The sequence below is a fragment of the Perognathus longimembris genome, chromosome 18, assembly GCF_023159225.1.
Source record: "Perognathus longimembris pacificus isolate PPM17 chromosome 18, ASM2315922v1, whole genome shotgun sequence".
Classification (NCBI taxonomy): Eukaryota; Metazoa; Chordata; class Mammalia; order Rodentia; family Heteromyidae; genus Perognathus; species Perognathus longimembris.
In genome coordinates, this window is record NC_063178.1 from 50,872,319 (window position 1) to 50,885,205 (window position 12,887).

Sequence of the window (12,887 nt, forward strand, 5' to 3'; positions counted from 1 at the left end):
TGGGAGGACTTGAACTCGGCCTCAGCGCTGTGTCTGGCCTGTTTTATGGCAGGCTAGCGCTCTACCACAGGGAGCCACAATCCCACTTCGTATTTCCTGGTGGTTCATTAGAGATAAGACTCTTGAGATGTTTCTGCCTGGGCTGGTATTGAGGCCGAATCCTCAGATCTTAGCTTCCTGAGCAGCTCAGGTGGGCTCAGCTTACATCCTAGAGCCAACAGAGCTCCGCTGCATATTAAGTACAAATAAGACTTGTTCACGAGTGGAATTCCAAGAAATGACTGAAGTAGTGGTCTACTCGGAATATTCTCCCACTACTAAACTACCCATGTACTCTGGCCTGCAGTTCACGGGTGTGTGGAAGGAGAACAGGGAATGTCTTCCTTCTCTTTGTTGGTGGACTCGTGGGAAGTGGCTTGTCACAGAGGCACCAGGGAGGGTTTGTGAAGTTTCCTTTAAATGTGGGGACTCTTCCCTACGGTTTTTGACTCTGGGGAATAAGAATTTCTGGGCAAGGCAGGATGGTAAGCAAAGGTAGCCGAGCTTAATGGAGTAAGCAAACAAAGTAGCAGACAAACACATGGGCAGTGCCACATACTAGCAGATTATGAATGTCACACAAATAACCCTAACAGCCAAGGATCTGTCTCACCTTCGCTCCTGCCCAGCCCCACACTCTGTTAGAGGGCCTTTTCCCTTCTGCTTGTCCGTTTGTCTGCTTGCCTATTTGCTCTCCTGTGCAATCAGTAAAGCTCTGCGAAGTTCTTACCATGGCTACTTGTCCAGAATTTCTGATTCTGTGATTGAAGTTAATGGCCCTAAGAGTCCCCTCTTTTAAGGGAAAACTTTACCCACCCTCCCCAGTGTCCAACCAGACTCTTTAATCATGCTGAAGTGTGCAACTGACTTAGTGTGGTGCTAACTGTGGCAACCAAAACTGAGTTTGCACCAGTTCCACAGGCTAAGAGGCGGGGCTTTCAGTGGTTCCATGGTGAGAAACTAAAAATTGTCATTACCATTTTGTAGTTACTAACTGCTAATTTTGCTTCTGTAAACAGCTTTGTGGCTAAGGACCTAGAAAAAAACATAAAACACCCTGGGGCAGATAGTTTTCAGATAAACCATAAACACCCATAAGAGTCACCAGCAAAGAAGAAAAACAAGTTTTAGAGTTACCAGAACTCCCTGACCCAGGTGTGTTTTCCGGTATCTAAAACCCTGCAGCTGTGTACTATCCTCTCCTTGCTACAAACTTAGGACTTAACCAATCAATTCTAAATGCGTTGGTCCCTTGATCTAGCCAATGACCCTTTCCAGATTCTTTCCCGCCACGGAATGTGCCAAACATTCTTTAGAATTTTATATTTTTCCCATGGTGTGTGTTGATTTGTTAAAAGATGCTATGATGTATGCTAAGTCCCTGCCTTCTCCCTACCAAAATGTGTAAATCAGCTGAAAGCTCTTGGCTTCTTAGCATCTGGTTGCCCAGTGCCTGGAGGCCAAGCTCAAGCTTGCAATAAAGGCTTCTTTTGTTTTTGCATTGGTGTGTGTCTCAGGTGGTCTTTGTTGGGGTCTGGCATTTGAGCATAACAGCGGTTCCTCTTCCTAGTGCCCCAGGTTGCAGTGGGAGATTGGGGCATTGCTGAGGGAAACCAAAAGCCTTAATGTAGCTCAGTCACAAACAGATGTTTCTTTGATCTAACTTTAAACCAGGTTGTAATGGGGGAAAGGGTCTGAGGGAGGGGTCTCCCCATCACTCCAAGAGTATACCACTCAGAGACAGACTTCAGTAAAAAGCTGGATTTATTGGGGAATTTAGAATAAAGTGACAAGCCAGGGCCACAGCTCAGACTTGGGGAGTGCTGGAGCTTTATAGAGTTATAAAGGCCAAGGCCATGTGGTCAAGCTTGCCACGTGTACCTGGCCAATGAGGTCACACCACTTATAGAGTATGCTAAGCAACGCCCAGGTTGCTAATGGAGTTACAACCTGTTACATAGTATCTGCTTGAACCAATCTATCATCTAGTTAGAGTTGGCAGGTGATTGGCGTTTGGTGGGGAGGACGATGACTATTGTTTATAGTGAGCAGGGAAATCTACCCTGGCTTCTGAGAAGTCAGGGCAGGGCCCTCAACTCTGATGCTCAGGGCTGAGGGAGATAATGGAGATGGGAGTCAGCATCTGCCCTCTTTCTCAGGCCAGATCTGGCCTCCATCATCATCTTGATGTTTGATGACTGGTTGTTACCTTTAGGAAACTTCATGAACAGAATTCAGTCAGAAAGTATACATGTAGGAGAAAAGTGGGAATAAATGTAGGATATAGAAAAAAATGAAAGCATTGGGTAAACTTTTGAAAATTAGACAGACCCCAATAAAGAAGCTTCTTTTGTAATAGGTTGGTCGTATCTGGCTAGTGCCATCACTGGCCACACTGTGAATTATACTCCCTGCCATCTTGTCTTCATGGTGTGTCTGCTGGCCTATAGGTTACTGAACCTCTCAGTCAAGTGCCTGAGTCTGGGTGCTTCCTGTGACCCAACCCCCAAACCTGATCCAATTTAGGGTCAGGCCAGCTCAGGTGCCATTGTTTGCTTCTCCATGGTTGCTGCTTGTGTCCTGTCTCCTGGCTGGTCTCCAGTCACCATGGCCTCCCAAGTCAGCTCTCCATTGGAGCTGGATTGGTTTGCTGGTATTGATTTTTTTCTTTCTTTCCTCTCTGGCCTGTTTCCCAACACTGTTATGGGTATGTGTGGGCTGCAGGCCTTTGTAACAACCGACTGCCTGCAGACTGCTAATGCTCTAATAAAAACTCCAGGACTGGATCCTTCAATATGTGGCTTCTTGGATAATTTACTATAATATGAAACACTTTCTACTGAGCAGAATGGAAAGAACAAGAAGAGAGACAGTGATGTATAATCCATGAGTTTGCATAAACACTGAGGGTGAGAGGTGCTACCAGTAATGAATGGTCATCACTGCACTCTCAGTGTCCCTGTGACTGGCCTTGGAGAAACTACTGGTCTTAATGATCTTGAACCTCATTCTGAGCAACCATGTCATGATCTGTGCACAGAAATGACACCATGAGGAGCCCATGCTGTGTGGGAACTCCTTACATTCTTCAGAATGTAAGGATCTCCTCCAGCTGCTCAGTAGTTTGAATAATACAGTGCTGTCTTTATGTTCTCAAGGAAAGAGTAACTACTGTGTTGCTTGCTACAGTTGCATGAGATATTAGGGCCCGGGCTGCTCTGCTTGCAATCCTAGCTACTGAGGAGCCTAAGGTCTGAGGGTGGCACTTTTTTTTTTTTTTGTTGGCCTGTCCTGGGCCTTGGACTCAGGGCCCGAGCACTGCCCTGGCTTCTTTTTGCTCAAGGCTAGCACTCTGCCACTTGAGCCACAGTGCCACTTCTGGCCATTTTCTATATATGTGTTGCTGGGGAATCGAATCCAGGGCTTCATATATATGAGGCAAGCGCTCTTGCCACTAGGCCATATTCCCAGTCTCTGAGGGTGGCACTTTTGAAGATAGGCACATGAGGCAACTCGGGAGACTTATTCAGTTGACCAGCAAGACGGTGCAAGTTGCAGGTGTGACTCAATACTTTGGAGCAGAAAAGCTCTGGTATAGTGTCAAGGCCCTGAGTTGAAGCCCCAGAACCAGAAAAAAAAAAGAAGCTCATAATATTGAAAGATTTTATTGAGTGATACTTTTAGGTATAGATATGGGAACGATTTATTGCATCAAAAGTGCAAAGTGGCTAAACATTGTTATGACTGGTTTTCTGAAGATTTCTTGTTTACTTTTTAAAAAATTTATTTATTGAACACAAATTCTTTTGACAAGGTGTTGTGCAAAAATGGTACAGTTACATAGTAGGGCATTGTGTACATTTCTTGTGATATCTTAACGCCCTGTTTTTCTTTCCCTTCTCTAGGTCAGTTAGACATATATACAATATACAATGTATCACGAACATATACAGTAGCCATGTGGCCAGGCCCAAGAAAATTTGCCTAGGGCTTTAAATGTAATGTCGATATTATACAATATGTCGACAGTAGTCTTATATGGATGTACATACATAGCTTTTGAGCTACTGTATTCCACTGAGAGGTCAATTTTTGACCTTTATGTGTTGAGCAGTTGTTTGGTTTTAGTTACATACTGTTGGGTCGCTGCCCCAATCCTGTGGGAAATACTATTTGACAAGCAGTTTTTGGTTTCACAGACCTGATCTCTACTGTCTCTACGTCTCCCTTTGTTAAATCATATGTCAGGAGGTCATGCCCCTTTGTTTTCTGTGTTCTAGGCTTGTCTCGCTCAACATTATTTGTTCAAATTCTCACCATTTCCCTGAGAATAACAATATGTCACCATTCCTAATCGCTATGTAGTATGCCATTGTGTATAGGTACCATATTTTTTGGATCCATTCATCTGTGGAGGGGCATCTGGGTTCTGTCCATATTTTGGCTATTGTGAATTGTGCTGCGATAAACATGGAAGTACAAATGTCTTTTTGGTATCTTGCGACTTGCTGTTTAGGATAGATGCCTAGGAGTGGTATGGCTGGGTCATAGGGTATGTCTATATTGAGCTTTTTGAGAAACCTCCATACTGTTCTCCAAAGTGGTTGTAGTAATTTGCACTCCCACCAACAATGGAGAAGGGTTCCTCTTTCCCTGCACCCCCTCCAGCATTTGTTGTTGCCTGAGTTCAGAGTATAGGCCATTCTAACTGGGGTGAGGTGGTATCTCAGGGTTGTTTTTATTTGCATTTCCTTTACTACCAGGGATGTTGAACATTTCCTCATATGTTTCTTTGCCATTTTTATTTCTTCTCTTGTGAAGTCTCTCTTTAGCTCCTTTGCCCATTTCCGCTTTTCTACTAGGACCCTTTTTCCTACTCATGGAGTTCTTGCACCTCTTTTATGTGGCAGATTCCCCACCCTGCCTCTTTCTTGGTTTCCTGGGTTCTAAAGAAGATGGGAGGTACCTCTGTACCTGGGTGCACAGGGACTCCCAAGGTACGACCCTCAGAGTCGAATCCTGCACCCAGGGAGTGCTCCTCACCAGCCACTTCAGAGCTCATGTCACCCACTTACCTTTTGGTATTAAGGTCACAAAGAAGAGAACAGAAAGCAGGGGGTGGAGCCTCATGGTTGAGGCTCCAGAGGCAGTGGCCAGTGACCCTCGAGGGACTCCTGGGCTTTTATTCCCTGGGGGGTGGGGGTGGGGCTGCACCTCCTCTGGGGCAGTGAAACTTAATACACAGAAGGGCAGAGCCACCTCTGCTGGAATGCTTCTGAGCTCTAGAGCCCTGAAACTCGGTGCCAATTAGCCTAATTACAGGTAAGCAAGTGGGTACTCATTTCCTTTTTGTATGCACTGTGGATCTCACCAAGGGTCAGGACCAGTTGCCAGTTTTCTTTGCTGTAAAACTTTTAAGCGTAATTTCTTATGTTTTCTTTCCCATTATATGCTGTAATGAAAGTATTATAATTCAGTGCATGCATACAATGTGTAAGGAATGATAAAGCCAGGGTAATCAGGGTATGTCTTGGGAAAGTTCGATTTTTTTTTAGTATTTTATTTTATTTTGGTGTGAAGAGGGGTTGGTGCTGTTCCTGGGGCTTGAACTCAGGACCTGAGCACTATCCCTAAGCTTTTGTGCTTAATTAAGGTTTGCACTCTACCACTCAAGCCACAGCTCCACTTCCAGCATTGTGGTAATTTATTAGCTATAGGAGGCTCACGGAGTTTTCTGCCCAGCCCCACTCTTCCATTTTTTTTCTGATGTGTAATGAACTGCTGTTTACTACAGCTGTTGTTTACTACTCTTTTGTGAATTATAACATTAGAACTACATTTCTCTCTAAAATTGTGTTTTTGGTTGCTGTTATTTGTTTCTTGGTCTTGGGGCTTGAACTCTGGGCCGGAGCACTGTCCCTCAGCTCTTCAGCTCAATGGTTTCATTCTTCCACTTGAGCCACAGCACCACTTCCGGTTTCTCGTGGTTAATTGGAGAGAAGAGTCTCTCGGACTTTCCTGCCTTTGGACCACAATCCTCGGATCTCAGCCTCCTGAGTAGCTAGGATTACAGTTGTGACCTGCAGACTGCTGGCACTCTTCCTAGCTTCTAGTGACCACTACTGCACATGAATTCTGTGATCAAATTTTTTAGCTTTCTCCAGTGAGTGGGAACATAACCACATTCACCTTTCCATACCTAGTTCCTTTCACTTGACATGTTCTCAAGTCCTGTCTATGCTCTCTCAAAGGAGAACAGGTGTGGGAGAATTAATTTCTCTGACCAAAAGGAAGACTTAGCCTCGGCACAGTCACTTCAATGCCATGTCAGCATACTGACAGGCTCCTGGGAACATATTCCCAGCTAGAAGTTTCTTTGTGTCTGTTGGGCCAAAAGGATGCCTAGCCTTGGCACAGTCACTTCAATGCCGTGTCAGCATGCTGACAGGCTCCTGGGAACATATTCCCAGTTAGAAGTTTCTTTGTGTCTGTGGGCCAAAGGATGCTGACTTTTGTCAGGAAAATCTCCCCTTCCCCATACAAAGTCTCCCTGAGGAGATTGGTTTGCACAGCTGCCTTTAGTGATAGTTACTCATTATAAATAGGATAGCTTCTTCTTAGCAAATAGCAAATTCCCTTCTCAATAATCAGGATAGTTTCTTCCCATAGTAAACAGAGAAGTCTCCTTTGGGTGTATAGAGCCCTGGTCAAGGTCCGGAGCAAATAGTAGCTAGGTAGTAAATAGTTTGGCATTAAATAAGTAAACTCTCTTCGAGCAGTAAAATTTTGTAGTAGATAAACTTCTATGTTAGTGTCCTTCCTCCCAGAAATGGCGTTCCTCAAATTCTTGTAGTTATAATGGATAATATTCTGTGTTAACCTTTACCCTGAAACTTGTAAGCTGATTTCTAAAGATACATGCTGTATTAACCTTTGCCCTGAAAATTGGGAATTGATTTCTAATGATATATAAACCCTGGCCCTCCTGAAATAAAGTATGCATTGGTTCACTCGCCTTGCGTCCCATGTGTCCTGACTACGGTTGCAGTTCCTGGGTCCAACAAACAGGGTTTAGAAAACTTTACAAGGCACCATGGGAAAAGTGTTGTCAGTTTGGTAAAGTATCTAGCTAATTCATTAAAGCCACCTAGCCTAGGAGGTGAACTCATGTAGTATTGATTCCTTGTGATTAATTTATTTTACTAACTGGTATAGTGTCCAGTCCCATTCATATTCTTGAGAAACAATGACAGGATTCATATTCCACTATTGCTGAATAAAGGAAGTGAGCCACAGAGCTTCCAGAAAGGCTCAATCCTGCTGATTGGGGTCCCCTGAGATCCATGCCAAACTTCTGGTTTGGGTGGTACTTGGATTTGAACTCAGTGCCTTACACTTGCTAGACAAGCATTCCTACCACACGAGCCACATTTACTTTTTTTTTTTTTTTTTTTTTTTTTTTTGCCTTTTCAGGTAAGTCCTTAAGTTCAGACTGGCCTTCAGATGTGATTTTCCTCTCTCTGCCTTCTCTGTAGTTGAGAATACTGATACATATTAATATGCCAAGCTTATTTGTTGAAAAGGAATCTTACTCAGTTTTTGCAGGGAGAGGGAAAAGGAGAGGCAAGAGGAGCTGAGCTGGCTTTGAACCCCTTTAGTCCTAATCTCTGCCTCCTAAATAGCCAGGAGAGGCCTGAGACACCATTTCTGGCCTCTGTGCTAAGATTCTAACCCTTCAACCTGGCAGGAAATAACTCCTGATTGCTTCTGTTAGCTATGGTTGTGGCAATTTGTCACAGCAGGTCACAGAAAAGCAATGCAGTGGTTTATCCAATGGAAGGAAATGCTCAGTAATGGGGACTGGCTACAAACGCTCTGGTCAAGCTCAGACACTGATTTTGATCCAAACACTGTTGTATTCAGGACGCCGATCTGTGGTAATGGCTGACATCTGGTTTTCCATCTGGCCTTGGTCAGACAGGGAATCCCTGCTGGTCTGCAGGAATTAGGGGTGTGTCTCCTCCCATGAGTGGTGGAGGGCTTCCATGTGGCACAACCCTGCATGTGTGGTGAAAGCGCCCTTCCCTGCCCAGCTGGTTCCCAACCCCACCCAACGGAAGGATGGAATGGACCAGGAGCCAACCAGCAATGGAGGGTCATACGTGTAACTTCAATTTTACAATAGGTTTTTGTTTATCTTTCTTTATTGCTTATTGTGGAATCAGAAAGAATATCAGTGAGAAAAAGAAAGATGCAGGGGAGAAGAAACATTTAAACCAACAAGAGGCTTCAGTGACTCCTAGGGTGGTGATCTGGATCCTGGGATGCTTGCCCAGGGGCAGGCAGCAGAATCTGTTGTCTAAACACTGTCCCACATACACCTTTGTTTCAATGCAGTATCTTTGGTAGCAGCCATTCGGTCAATCACAGATTTCCTTGAGCTTGCCTTTGACTATACAGAAAGAGGGGCATGGGAACCATTCAGCAGTCTTACTGTATTTTTACCTTTCTATGTGGGGATGGGGACAGTGTTTGGAAACAGCTTTGGATGGATGCTTGTTGTTACTTATTTCTTACACCAATGCTTTAAAAGCTTGGGAATTTTTCTTGAAAAGAACCCAGCAATGCTGTATGCTTCTAAGTAATAAAAGATGGATTAGAGTGTCCATCTAAGCCATAACAGATGGAGTAGAGTGTCCATCAGCCCTGCCTGAGTTCTCAGGATGCATGTTACTTTGTATTTTTTTTTGTTTGTTTTTGGTTTTTGTTACCAATCCTGTGCTTTGGACTCAGGGCCTGAGCACTGTACCTGGCTTCTTTTTGCTCAAGGCTAGCACAATGCCACTTGAGCCACAGCGCCACTTCTGCCCATTTTCTATATATGTGGTGCTTGGGAATCGAATCAGGGCCTGCTATATATGAAGCAAGCACTCTTGCCATTAGGCCATATTCCCAGCCTGTTACTTTGGATTCATTTTCCTTACATTACCTTCTATTCATTTCCTTTACTCACATTACATTCTATTCATTTTACTTACTCCCTACTCTCTCCTCAGACAGATGCAAGAGAGACTCGTTCTACATAGTATCAGTGCTTTCTCTTGGAGTAGAATTTTTTTTTTATGGCCAGTCCTGGGGCTTGGACTCAGGGTCTGAGAACTGTCCCTGGCTTCCTTTTTGCTCAAGGCTAGCACTCTGCCACTTGAGCCACAGCACCACTTCTGGCCGTTTTCTGTATATGTGGTGTGGGGTAATTGAACCCATGACCTCATGTATAGGAGGCAAGCACTCTTGCCACTAGGCCATATCCCCAGCCCCTGGTTTTTCTGTTAGAATCATGGTGTTGCTCTTCCCTCCATCCCTCCCTCCCTTCCTCTGCCCCTCCATTGTTATCTCCCTCCTTCCCTCAGTCCCTCCCTCCCTCTCTTCTTTGTCCCACTCCTCTCTCTTTCTTTTTGTTCATTGTGGGACTTGAACTTGTGGAGCTGGAGTGCTCAAGGCTAGAGCTCTATCACTTTGAGTCACAGCACCTCTTCTGCTTTTCTGGTGCTTGATTGGAGATAAGAGTCTCAGAACTTCCTTCTCAGACTGGATTTGAACCAGGATCCTCAGATCCCAGCCTCCGGATTAGCTAGATGTACAGGGATGAGGCACCAGTGCTCAGCTATCATGTGCTAGTCTCTCTGTTTCTTTTTGAGAGCGCTTGTTAGAAGTGTGCGAACTTCTACCTGGATTGCATAGCAAAGTGAATAGACACAAGAATCAAAGTCATCATATGGGTTTGTTCCTGATACACTTGTTTTCTAACATATAGTGGATACTCAACAAATATTGGAAAAACCAAACTGCCTTTCCATCTCTATTCTCTCTACACTTCAGTACAGCCTTATTATTACGTTGAAGTAGTTAAGGTGTTGTCACTTAATAAAGCACCTCTTTCAACATTCTCACTGATCCCTCTCCTCCCCATGGTCATGTTCATTTTATTTTATTTTATTTTATTTGCCAGACCTGGGGCTTGTCTCGAGGCCTGAGCACTCTCCCTGAGCTTTTTTTGCTCAAGGCTAGCACTCTACCACTTGAGCCACAGAGCCACTTCCGTTTTCTCCTGTGTATGTTGTACTGAGGAATCAAACCCAGAGCTTCATGCTTGCCAGACAAGCACTCTGCCACTAGGCTGGCCACATTCCCAGCTCAGTCTTGCTAATTTTGTAATATCCATTAGATTCCCAACTGCATTTTCCACCCCCACCCCCTCACCCCCCACCCCCGTCCAGTGCCTCTTTTTTCTATTGCATTTGCAACATCAGACTTGTCCTCAAAGCTGCCCCTTGATACCCCACCTAAATATTTAGTTTTTTGTTCCACCTTGGAGGTCATAGAGCTAAAGCTCATGGCCTGAGAGCTGTCCAGGACCTTTTGAGATTGAGGCTAGTGCTGTATCACTTTGAGCCACAGCTCTGCTTCTGTTTTCCAGTGGCTAATTGGAGATGAGTTCCCTGATATAATTGGGGTCCTGATTGTCCCTTCTTGTTCCCCTAGATTGTTTGCATTGCTTCTGTGTAACCACTTTTGTTAGGAAGGGCCCTAATCAATTTCACTGTTTCCTGTTATTACCAACTACTGGCTCTGCTTCTGTGAATCCGCTGACTTCCATGTAAAGCACTGTGTGTGGTTTCCCCTGTCTAAACCCTGCTGAAAGAAGGCTGGCCTTGCACTCTGCTTTGTCGTGAGATAGTAAAGGCTCCTTGACCTGCTTTTCTGAGTCGGCGGCGCTGTTTATGGGAATTGGGGACACATCAGTCTGGTCCTGAGTAGGAAGGAGGGGACTTGAGGGGGAGGAGAGGAGTGATGTGGAAGGGCTCTGGAGAGGGCAAGAGCAAGTAACAGGCCTGGCAGCTGAAAGAGGCTGTGTGACAGAGAGGGCTGGAGGAGGGGAAGTAGGAGGAGGGTGACAGGGAGGAGGAGGAGTTTGTCGGGGGTTGGGGGGTGGATGGTGCCTCCCCTGAGGCTGAAGGAGGGGGATGGAGATCAGCTGTTCCCTCCCCCCCAAGGGTTAAGGTGTGTCTCAGCCTGTTCCAGTGAGACAGTCTTGCAGTTTGGAGGGTACCAAGTATGCAGGAGAGCATGGAGAGCAGAGGGATTTAGAGCTGGAAAGGAGAAGGGACCTAAGTTGGGGAGCCCGTCTGCTTGCCAAGTGTAATATGGAGGTCAGATCTGACCAGTGCCATTGTTAACTGTGGAGGGACTTCAGGCTGACTCCAGCTCAGATGAGAGCAGAAGCCAACTCCATCTCCACTAAACTCTCTGCTACTCTCTCCAGGGAAGCTCCCCTTTATTATGATAAGTCATGTAAATTGACCACCTGAGGCCTGGGAGCTTCAAGGGAACCTGCGCCCTCTCATGGGTAGGCATATCCACCTGACCTAGAATCCATGTGCTCTACAGAATGGGCATATCCATGTGACATCAAATCTATGCAACAGTATGAAGTATAGTGGGGGTTCACTAAGAACCGGATCCCCCTACAAGGGAGGCAATTCCTGGGTCCCCCAAGAGTCCAACACAGTCTCCAGCTACAAGATGACAAAAGGACAGATTTATTGGGGAAGTAGAAAGTGAACTAAAAATGAACCCACCGGCATTGGTCCCAGACCTAGGAGCCAAAAGTGCCGACCCAAAAGTGCCGACCCAAAAGTGCTGACCCGGTGTGTAGGATAAGAGTCCAGACTGGGGAGCTGGAACCGCGCTCATGTGGCCCTCCAGCCTGGTTATAAGATGAACATCACAGTCAAAGTTGCCACACGCAGGTGGCCAATGAGAATACAGCATGCTAGGCCACACAAAGGTGGCCAATAGAGTTACAGTCGGCCTTATGGTATCTATCTGGAACAACCTATCATTCTAGTTAGAATTGGTACATGGATTTGAGGTCAGGTGGATACCCCACTCTGGAGGGCACATGGATTTGACATCAGGTGGATACACCCACTGCGGAGGGCACTGGGATTTGATGTCAGGTGGATCCGCCTACCAATGGGAGGGCACAGGTTCCCTGGAAACTTCCAGCTCAATTTACATAACTTATCATAATAAATGGGGCTTCCCCAGATAGGGTGGGGGAGAGCTTAGTGGAAATGGAGTTGGCTTCTGCTCTAATATGAGCTGGAGTCATCCTGAAGTCCCTCCACAGCTAATGATGGCACTGGCCAGATCTGACCTCCCTATTACACCAAGCACCTGCAGGAAATGTGTCGGTCCCCCAAGATGTCGGGATCCAGTGTCCCATGATGGAGACACCTGGAATCATTGTTCAGGAAATACTGAGGCCAGATTTGATGACATGAGCATATTGGAAGGTTTGCCTGGAAGGAAACCCGCCACATGATTCAGGAGAAAGGAGTTTGCTGGGGGTGGGGGAGGAGCAAACTGCCAGCACACACAAGATTGAGGCATGGAGAGACAGAGTGAAAGGAACAAGAGAAAAGGAAGGGAAATAGAGCAAAAAGGAAATGGGGGCTGGGGGGTAGGGAGGCTGCTGTTAGCCAAATTATACAGAGAAAGGCAGGCTTTCTGGCAGGATGGATTGGATGTGAGCTCAGAGAAGGCAGAGGTAGCTGCCTCCAGGTGTGTCAGTTACCTAGGTAACTCAGGTCCTGGGCACAGAATTAAACCGGTGGGGGCCTCCCAGGGTGGACCTTACACATATGAGCTTAAGAGGCTTTAGGTCCCATAGTTTAGTGACTCCAGGTTAGGCAAAAGACAGCCAGGAGGAGAATCCATAGGAATTGGATTGGGCCCCTCCTGCAGTGAGAGGCCTGAGCTGATGCTGAGGCCTTCCTGGGTGT